The sequence below is a fragment of the Capsicum annuum genome, chromosome 4 (genome assembly GCF_002878395.1).
Source record: "Capsicum annuum cultivar UCD-10X-F1 chromosome 4, UCD10Xv1.1, whole genome shotgun sequence".
Taxonomy (NCBI): domain Eukaryota; kingdom Viridiplantae; phylum Streptophyta; class Magnoliopsida; order Solanales; family Solanaceae; genus Capsicum; species Capsicum annuum.
The window spans coordinates 45,622,129-45,633,055 of NC_061114.1; positions in this window are offsets into that span (position 1 = coordinate 45,622,129).

The following is a 10,927-nucleotide window of genomic DNA, read 5'->3' on the forward strand; positions in this document are numbered from 1 at the left end:
TGGCTCGCGATTATAGTAACCGGGGCCTATATCCTTTCATGCTAAAATCCTGCACTTCAAATTTTTAGCCAAGCACAACTAAGCACCCATCCAAATGCGCTTCAGTTAATATTGTGGTAAAGTTGCATGTTAAAAAATTCATTCAATGTTGTAATGTATATCTGGTGCTTTATTGACTAACTAATAGAAAAGTATGAACATATATAATTCATGGAACCTGAGTTCCATATTCACTACTACAGTGATCTTCTGAGGACAAATCTTCTCCCAGAAAGAGGAATTTACTTGGAGAATATGTCAGAGAAACTACCCGCATTTCATGACAAATTTGAAGTCACAGGGTGGCGATGTTTTGCCTCGGATCCATGTATTGCAAAAGAACAATGCATTGCCAACATCAGTTATGTGTCTTTCCCAGATACATTCAATGTGACTATTAAGATACAGGGGAAATCGATTAGATTTGGGGTGGAGCAAATCAATGATGTTTATGAGCTCCAACATGATAACATAGGTGAGTTCAAAGAAAAAGGGTGTAAACCAGGGAGTTGGTTTGCGTAACATCTATGCCCCAGAAAGAAAGTTTCTTGGTCGAAGACTAAAAACAACATCTCCATGAATGATTTCACTTTTAAGGCTCAGATATGGTTGCATATTACTTATAGCCGAGTCTTGCCACGTAATCACATGACAGCAATACCAAATATGTATACTTGGATGGTTACTTGGATTCTAGGTGGCATCCCATTAGATGTAATTCGTCTCGTGGTCTATGAAATGGATTATTTCAAGAACTAAGGTAGTACGTATCTCTTTCCCCCTATTTGATTACTAAGCTTCGAAGGAGAGCGGGGGTTGAAGAGTATGCTAGTAATACAAGGGTGCATCCTGGTGCTCGTATTTACCCCTTGAGGATTCGAGGAAATGGCGTACCTAGAAAAAAAAAGAAAGATAGATGTGGAAAATTCAGCATGTATTGAGATTGAGTCTCATAAGCCAGCCACTACCAGACCACTTAAAGAGAGTGGAGTTGATATAGAAGCCATGAGAGAGCTTATGTCTAATTTACCCCAAGGACTTGGTGATCCTTTCACCACTCACCATTCCTATCTGAAAAGGCCCGATCATGAGTAGTACTAGAAGGATCAAAAGAAATAAGAAGCTACCATTGCTAGTTTTGAAAAAGGCTACTCCTCTTTGGTGGAATCATAATGAGATATTCGAAGCGCATATGAAAAGATGACCACAAGAGAGAATAAGATGGTTGAATTTTTTATCAAAATGTGGAAAAGGGTTAAGGGCCTATGAAAGGTCCTAAGACCCCATAATCGACTTCCTTTCTCTTAGTTAGAGAGTAATGATGAGGCTCTAGCTGAGTGGTCTAATCTTGAGGAGAATTGGGATTATGCAGATTCTGAGAGTGATATAAACCCTTGATGTAGTTTTAGGTAGCACCGTAATCTCTTATATCCTTGATTATTTATGCAGTGGGGACACTGCTACCTTCTTAGTTGGTGGTGTATCCTTATTTATTTGGTTTGCTCTTATATTGTTGATATTTATGCATACTTTGCTGCTCTCTTGGATGATTCTTATTTGAATTTAGTCTGTAATATTTGGGCACTATAATGGTGCCCACACTTGCATAGATTAGTTACGTTGTTACTAAATTTTTTCTTTATTTTATTTCTATAGGATGAGCTTTTCCCTATGATAGATTGAGTGATGCCATTCTTAAGTGGAAAACATCATAATTGGGTTTTTAACCAAAGATGCAGGGGAAGTCTGAGTACCTATGGCATCATGGTCAATGCAAAGGAAGGCTGAGTACTTATGGCATTGATGATTTGGGATCATATTCATACCCATTGGCAAAATCTGAGTAGCCATGTGGGTGGTTTGCCTTATTAGAGCCATAATGTGAGACAATAGCTTATGTTGTTGCCATTTTTAGCAATTATGTATGGTGCAGATACAGAGCAAGCATCCCCCTCTATCTAAAAATTTTTGCAAAATTCAAGGGTATGGACGTGAGCAACTTTTTAACAAAACATTATCTCTTTTTATTACTCTGAAAAAGGAATTCAAAAATATTTAGAACACCAGTTTTATCTTAAGCGGGTGGAACAATTGAACCCCTTTGAAGAGCTTCACATGCTATGAGTTTGAGCTAACTTCTCTATATTTCATATGTACTTGCACCATCTTGAACTTTCCCCATTAGTCTTTAAGGCTAAATTTATATTGTGCTTGGTTGGTAAAGTGATCATTGGCCATCTTGTGACATTGGAGGCCCACTTTAGCCTAAAAAGTCTAACAATACATGAGAGTTACACCTAGTTACCCTCTTTGAGACTTTGGAATTTTCTTTGGCATATACATTACAAGCCTTGACCCTTCTATTTTCACTCTTTTGAACCCTACCCTTCTTGAACATAAGAATACAATTTGTGGCTAAAATCCTAGGCTGGGGTTGGTAGAAATTTAAAAGGGTATAGTTGGGCCATTAAATCATAAGCAAGTGCCTACAAGCTTAAGCTAATAAAGAAAAATGATTAAAAGAAAGAAAAGATCCAACAAAGGAAAAAAAGGCATGATTTATGCACAAAAAAGAGAGGAAATAGGAAAGTGGGAAAACTAAGAAAAGGTATAGTTGGAAAAATAGTATTGGAAAAGTAGTTGCCCAATAGCCAAAAGTGAATAGAGTGGGATGTAGAAGTTCTAGGAGGGTTTAGGTTATTTTCTGAAGTTGATTCCTACCCTACCCTAAACCTACATTACAAGCTTCAAAAATCCTTTGTGATTCCCAATCAATTGTTGTCATTGTAGTGGTGATTGAAAAGAGAGGAAAACCTATGGCATGATACTTGTTAACATTGAGAATTTTTTTTTGGAGAGAGTATTTGCACTTAAACTCCTTGTTGTCGTGCTTATAACTAGGTGTGTTAATTTTTTTTTCTTGTGAGGAGGCATGTCAATAAGTTGTGGTGGGTGATTTTATCAACTTTCGCACAATGAGATAAATCAAATAATATTATGGTTGCATTCAAAAAGTGAGTCATTTCTAGAGTGAGTAGTAATTGTCACATGGTTGCTCCTCGAAGCCTATTGGGTCCTCCATTATCTGATTTTATGTTGAGGTGCATAGTTAAAAATTATTTCACCTATGTGTGAAGAACTTTTTGTTGTAATAATCAAGTTGGAGTGATCATGATCATTGGGTAATAGAGTGTGAGTATACATGTAAAGTTGTCTCATAGAAAAGAGTAGTGTTGCTTGAGGACAAATACGGTTTTAAATAGGGGCTGCAGGTGATTGGTGATTTTACGACTCATTTACACCAAATATCTGTGCACACTACTATGTTTATATAATAAAATGAGGCATCATCATGATTTAAATGCATTAGTATCCATATTTTATAGGTATATAGTTCAAAAGGTGAAAAGATGTGGATTGGAACTAAAAAGGGATAAAATGGAAGCAAAAGGAGTGGAGTAGTAGAAATGGAGCAGTTCAACCTCAGGAACTGCAACTACGGTCCTAAGGCTACGATCACGGACAATCAATATGGTTATCATAATGCGATCAGGGTGGTAAATCACAATTGCATAGCTACAGTCGCGCTCAAACCTACGCAATTGCGATTCAACGGGAATATGACCTATGGCAGTTCTGTAAAATTACATAGACAAATTCCAAAACTCATATAGGGAAAAACCCTTTCTTATTTGGGTATTGGTTACCTTATACATAATTTTGGATTGGAAGCAAGAAGCCCTATTTGGGCAACTGGGTAACTAATTTTGAAAGCTTGATTTATTAGTATTTTTGTAAAGAATGAATTCTATGGATAAGCCTAATGGTAGACATTTCTGTACTTTTTTCATATGTAGCTAAGTAATTTAGTCTTGGGATTATGTTGAACTAAAGTGTATTTATGTGTGGGTGTTGAAGTGTTTGCATGATTTTTAGTTGTTGATTACGGAAACCACCATTTCTTGAGCTTATTAGTTGAAATTTGTAAGTGAAAACCCCAATTCTACAAATGGGTTTGATGGGTGAAAACTCCAAACTCTAGAAACATTCATCATCCTTTAAAGAGGGATAAAATTGAACATGAGGTAACCCATAACATCCTTAAAAGAGGGTTATAGGGGGCAAGGAAATGGTGGACAATTAAAACTATGGTTTACAACCTTTTGAAACCTTAGAAATAAGTGTAATTGGAGTATAAATCATGTCAAGAGCATTATCCTAGAAATAAGGATGCTGGATTGATGTTTCGGGTGATTACGAATTGCACACTTATCAGGTGATGGAAAGATCCAATGGGTGAACATTTCGGTTTTATTGAAAGATTAACCACAATGATCTTCGACATATCCTATCCTTTAGTTAATAACTAAGTTTTAGTTAAGTAAAACAAAGACAGGGTACTTGGAGTGTAAGTTTAGTAATATGTCGTAAGAAGATGGAGTGGTTGTGAAGCTAGACTCTCATGCCATTCAGAAGAGGGAGATTTTCAAGTATCTGGGGTCTATAATTCAGGGTAATGGTAAGATTGAAGAGGATGTTATGCATCATATTGGGGAAGGGTCGTTGAAGTAGAGGCACGCTTCAGGAGTCCTTTGTGCTAAGAAGGTTCCCCTGAAGCTTAAAGGTAAGTTTTATAGAGTAGTAGTCCAGATGGCTATGCTGTATTGAGTGGAGTATTAGCCAGTTAAGAACTCCCACATCTAAAAGGTGAAGGTGGTGGAGATGCAAATGTTGCGATAGATGTGTGGACATATAAGGAAAGATAGGGTGAGAAATGAGATTATTCGGGAGAAGGTGGGAGTTGCCTCGGTAGAGGATAAGTTGCGAGAAGTGAGGCTTCGTTGGTTTGGGCATGTGATGAGGAGGGGCCCTGGTGCTTCAGTTCGGAGGTGTGAGAAACTCTCTATGGATGGTTTTACGTGGGCTAGAGGTAGACGAAAGAAATATTAGAGGGAGGTCATTAGGCATAATATCGAGTAATTATACCTTACAGAGGACATAATCCTTGATATGAAGGTATGGAGGATACGGATTAGAGTAGAGGGTTAGGGGTGGGAGCGCGACGGTAGTAATAGGGGAGTGCTCCTTTGGGTCTGGATTTTCTGGTTCATAGTGTTGGGCCTGTAGTTTTTGGGGTTAGTCGTGTTGGCTTTTTGGCATCCCGTACTAGTTTATTATGCATTTATCTTTTGTGTTTGTTATACTTTTTGTTTTCTGTACCATACTACTTTGTATCCACTTACTTTTTGTATTTTTTATACTGTTATTGGTCCTAAGTCAGGGGTCTATCGGAAACAGCCTCTCTACTTCTCTTGAGGTAATGGTATGGTCTGCATACACTCTACCCTCCCTAAACCCCACTAGGTGGGAATACACTGGGTATGTTGTTGTTGTTGTATGTTAAACCATCATCAGCACACATGCTTTTACTTTTTGGTAGACATAATCCTAAGAGCTCATCTAAACTTGTTCTTAAATCCAGAGTGCTATATAGTGAGTTTTAAATCAAAAATCATTACAAACAAATACCAAATCAATTCCCCCATTTTGTTTTACATGTCGTGTTTGTTAGCATTCTGGGTAACTCTTTAGGAATTAGAAAACCCATAGGGCTTGAAATTTGTAATTTTCTCCTTGTGGATTTGTCCCTAACTCGAGTTGTCTTATTAACAACGACCGCCTAACCCCTCAATCATAATAGTGTGTTGAGCATTATAATGGCCCCATTTCTGGGGAGTGGAATATAGATTTCACTTGTGTGTTTGATTCTTACTTGGGAATACTCGAGGTGGTATAGTTTACTATATGTTTTGTTTTTGAATTTTTTTTAGGTGATCGAAGTGTTAACGGAACAATGAGTGATAACACAAGTAACATGGTCCCCTTTAATTGTCCCCTAGATGATGAGAGACAAATAAATGAAGTAAGCCAAACAAGTGCAATCCGTATCCCACCAACTAATGGGAATGGAATCTTCCATGTGACTAGCATCATGCTTCGCATATTGAAAATGAAGCGATTATACGGGGGTCAAGCCTTTGAGGACCTAAATGTTCATTTGAAGAATTTTGTGGAACTGTATGCGGTATTAAATATAGCAAACATTATTCAAAAATTCATTTAGTTTTTCCTCTTCCCATTCTCTCTAATAGGCGGGCAGTATTATGGCGTCGCTCACTTTCACCCGACTCAATTACATCTTAGGACGAGATTACTATGGTGTTTCGTGATAGATACTTCCCACCAACTAAAATGGTTCAATAGTGGGACAAGATTGGGAATTTTCAGCGAATGAATGGTGAGTCGTTGTTTGTAGCATGGGAACATCTTAATGGAAAATTGGCCCAATGCCCAAATCATGAAAATTCGGAGAAGATGCTTCTTGAGAACTTCTACCGTGCCATTGATCCATTAATAATATGGTGATGGATAATTCGGCGGGTGGCTGTATATTGAAAATGCACAAACATACAACCTTTCTATTGATAGTAGAAGTGTCAAGGCAAAATCGGGGTTGGCTTACCCAGGATACAAAGGTTCGCAAGATCCCTTCCACTACTTTCATGGTGGATAATGAACAAAGAATGTAGAATAAAGAGAATGAGGAGACCACGGCAAAAATAATGACCCAACTTGAACTCTTGAAAAAGCATGTTATGGGTGCACCCGCAAAAGCGTTACACACGGTAACATCAAAATCTTATGAAGATTATGAAAAAGCAAAGAAGTTGGATGAGGAAATATGGTATTTGGATAACTATTCGAAAGGTTCCCGCTCCGCCTATCAAAGGCAATATGGGAATAACTATTGCATGGACCGCTAGTGGGATAGAGATTGGAGGTATAGGGAGCGTGATTCTGACCGATATGTTCCCCTTCAAGGTCGAACTAATACCAAGGAGTCAAGTGCCATCGACCCTAAAAAATTCAAGACCGAGGATGTGTTCGCAAGAATATTGAATAGAGTGGAAGGTATAGACAAAATGGTCTGTGAGTTGAAAGGTGTTTTCTCACAACTATCTCAAACCATGGTATCTCACTCTTTCTCGATCAAGCAATTGGAAACCTAAATTGGACAAATCTCCATGCAACTAAATGCTAGGCTTAGAGGTGGACTCCCAAGTGACACGATTTCTAATCCAAAGAATGATGCTCAAGTTCTAGCAATTGTCATAAGGAGTGGAAAGACATTTAATGATACCTCTAAAGGATAATTGAGTGAGAAAATTCCTAAAGCTAAAGGAAAGGAGGTGTTACCTCAAAGTCAAGAAGAAAATAATGAGAAAAAGACCGATAAAAGTGATAAAAAAGTGGAGCAAGGCCCACAATCCATGTTCTTTCGCTATTTCCTCAACAATTGCATAAAAAAGAAGAAGATGACAAACTAAGGAAGTTCATGGTAAAACTTAGCAATCTATAGATAAATATCCCATTTGTCGAGGCAATCCAAGATATCCCGGGATATACTAAGTTAATGAAAAAGTTGATGTCCAAAAAGAATATTTTCAAAGGTGACAACATTGAGGTCACTCATGGGTGTAGTGCAATCATGGATATTAATGTTGCAGAAAAGAAATACGACCCTAGAGCATTTACCATTCCTTGCACAATAGGGGCACATGAGTTTGCAAAAGCTGTATGTGATCTAGGTCTAAGCATCAACTTAATTCCTTTTACCGTATACAAGAATCTTTGATTGGATGCCGTAACACCATCCTCTATGCTTTTCTTAATGGCGGACTTGTCTATCAAAAGGCCGGTGGAAATTTTATTTGATGTCCCTCTTAAGGTTCACAAGTTTATACTTTTCGCAGATTTTGTGGTATTGGATTCTGAAATGGAACAAGAGGTACCTATAATCCTTAGCTGCTCTTTCTTGGCCACCGGACAATCCATTGTCGATTTGGAGATGGGGGAAATGAAGTTTAGGGAACAAGAGGATGAGGTCTTTTTAAAAATTTGCAAAACAAAGAAACAAACTGTGGAACTTTATGTTGTGTTCATGGTGGATATTGAGGGTTAAAAGGCAAATGAGGAGGAGCTTGAGGACCCACCTTGAAGATGGATGAAGAAAGACATTGTACCACGATGTTAGCTAAGCTTCTAGGTGGGAGAAAACACACAAATTCTACGAAAGTGGCTCGTATCCTTTTGATCATGTTTTTGTAGTATAGATGTTAGCTTTTGCATATGCATAACTCATGCATTTTTGGCACTATTGAGTGCATTGGATGAGCTTGGAAAGTGGGAAGTGTGCAATTTTTAATTAAAAATGAACAATAGAAAATTTGTAAATATTGAACAAAGAGCTCAACAGGGGAAAATAGAGGAGCAGAACTGCTCTTAGTTACTGCGATCGCGGTCCCCAAGCACGATCACAATCACCTGCGAGTCCACATTTGCGGCCATTTGACCACGGTCGCAGTCACTTCACCCACTAAATCCCTAATTTCCCATAATTCTCTCACTCTCTTTTATGTTTTACTCTCATATTGGGCTAAATTTTGGCAAAGTTTATGAGCTCTTTAACAGCATCCTTACATCCCTCTTGCATCAAAAATTCGGTAGATTTCATGAATCCGTACTTTGATTTTCCTGAATATAAGCCCTATAATGTTGTATTAAGAGAGGGCCTAAAATTTTTTTAGTTTTGTTTTCCATGTTGTCCTACTTGGAATTAATGTGTTACTAGCTGCTTAAGTAAGGTGTGTACACTAGGGGGAAATCTTGAGTATCCACAAATGTGTGAAAAAGATAGACAATTAAGGTGTGCACATCAATTGTCAGATACAAATCCTAAATTAACTTTTAATAATGATATTTTCATGTTAAAGGGAACATTGATGCACTTGTTAGCATTGTTCAATTGGTCTTCAAGTGAATCGATATTGTAAAGCATGTTAGTGGGCTAAAAATTTTCAAGAAAGTTAAACATGAGGAGTTGGAAGGAAACCAACCTTAGGTATCACGACCGTGGACATGGTTCGTGATTGTGGCATGACGAACGTGGTCATGGCTCGCGATTGCAGTTACCAAGGCCCATTTCCAGCCATGCAAAAATTCCTGCCCTTCCAATTTTTATGGAAGCACAACTAAGCACCCTTCACAATGAGATTCATTAAACAATGTGGTATATTAGCATATTAAAAATATTATTGAATATTGTAATGTGTGCCTAGTGCTTTCAGGATTAACTCATGGACATGTTTGATTATATTCGATTCATGGAACCTGAGTGTCACACTCACTAATACAATGATTTTTTTAGGACAAAGCTGCTCCCGAAAAGAGGAATATGCTAGAAGAATGGGCTGGAGAAACTACCGACATTTCATGAAAAACATGAATCCACATAGCGGCAGTATTTTCCCCCGAATCCATGGATTGAAATTGAACAATGGGTTAGGAATCTTACATCAACATCAATGAAGTATCTTTCTCGGACCCATTCAATATGACTATTAAGATACAGGGAAAATCAGTTAAAGTTTTGGTGGTGAAAATCAATGATGTTTATGGGCTCCAACTTATAGATACGGGTGAGCTCAAAGTAAAAGGGTGTAAACCAGGGAGTTAGTTAGTGCAACAGCTATGTATTTGAAAGCAAGTCTCTTAGGATAGACTGAGTGACGATACTCTTAAGTAGATAACATCGTAATTTGGTTTTTAACCATGGATGCAGGCGAAGTCTGAGTACTCATGGCATCATGGTCAATGCCAGGTAAGTCTGAGTACGTATAGTATTGATGATTTGGGATCATAGTCATACCCATTGGTGAAGTCTGAGTAGCCATGTGGGTGGTTTGACTGCATTAGAGCAAAATGTGATACAATAGCTTGTGTTGTTTCCTTGATTAGAAAATTTTCGTCATGTAGATTCAAAGAGAACACTTCCCTCTATCTGAAAATTTTAAAAAAATTTAAGGGCATGGATGTGAGCAGCCTCGTAATAAAACTTTGCCTCTTTTTATGACTCTGAAAAGTGCATTTGAAAAATAGTTGGTACTATATATTTTCTTGAGAGGGTGGAAAAATTGAACCCCCTTGATGAGCTTTGCAAGACATGTGTGTAATCTTACTTGTCTAAATCTCATGTGTACTTGTACCATCTAGAACTTGCCCCATTAATATTTCAAGGATAAATTTTGAATGTGCTTGGTTGGTAAAATTATCATAGGACATCTTGTTACATTGACAACCCACTTTAGTCTAAAAATCTTACCAATATATAGGAGTTACCCCTAGTCACCCTCTTTGAGCCTTTGGAATTTTCTTTGGAAAACACATTACAAGCCTTGACCCTTCTGTTTTTCTTTTTTTGAACCTTACCCTCCTTGAACTTAAGAATACAATTTGAGGTTAAAATCCTAAGTTGGGTTGGTGGAAATTGAAAATGGTATTATTAGGCCATGAAATCATAAGAAAGTGCCTACAAGCTTAACCTAATAATACGAAATGATTAGAAGAAAGAAAACATTGAAAAAAGGAAAGAAAGGTCTGATTTATACACAAAAAAAGATAGGGAAAGAGAAAAGTGGGAAAACCAAGAAAAGGCATAGTAGGAAAAATAGTAAAGAAAAAAAAGTGGACCAATATCAAAAAGTGAAGAGTGTGTGATGTAGAAGTTCAAGGAGGTTTTAGCCTTATGTACTTAGTTGATATCCTACCCTAACCTAAACCTACATTACAAGCTCAAAAAGTCCTTTGTGATTCCCAACTAATTATGGTCGTTGTAGTGGCGATTGAAAATAGAGGCAAGCCTATGACATGGTACTTGTTAACTTTGAGAATTTTTTGAGATAGAGAGTTTGCACTTAACTTCCTTGTTGCAGTGTTGGTAACTAGGTGTGCAAATTTTTCTTTCTTGTGTGGAGGCATGTGAACAATT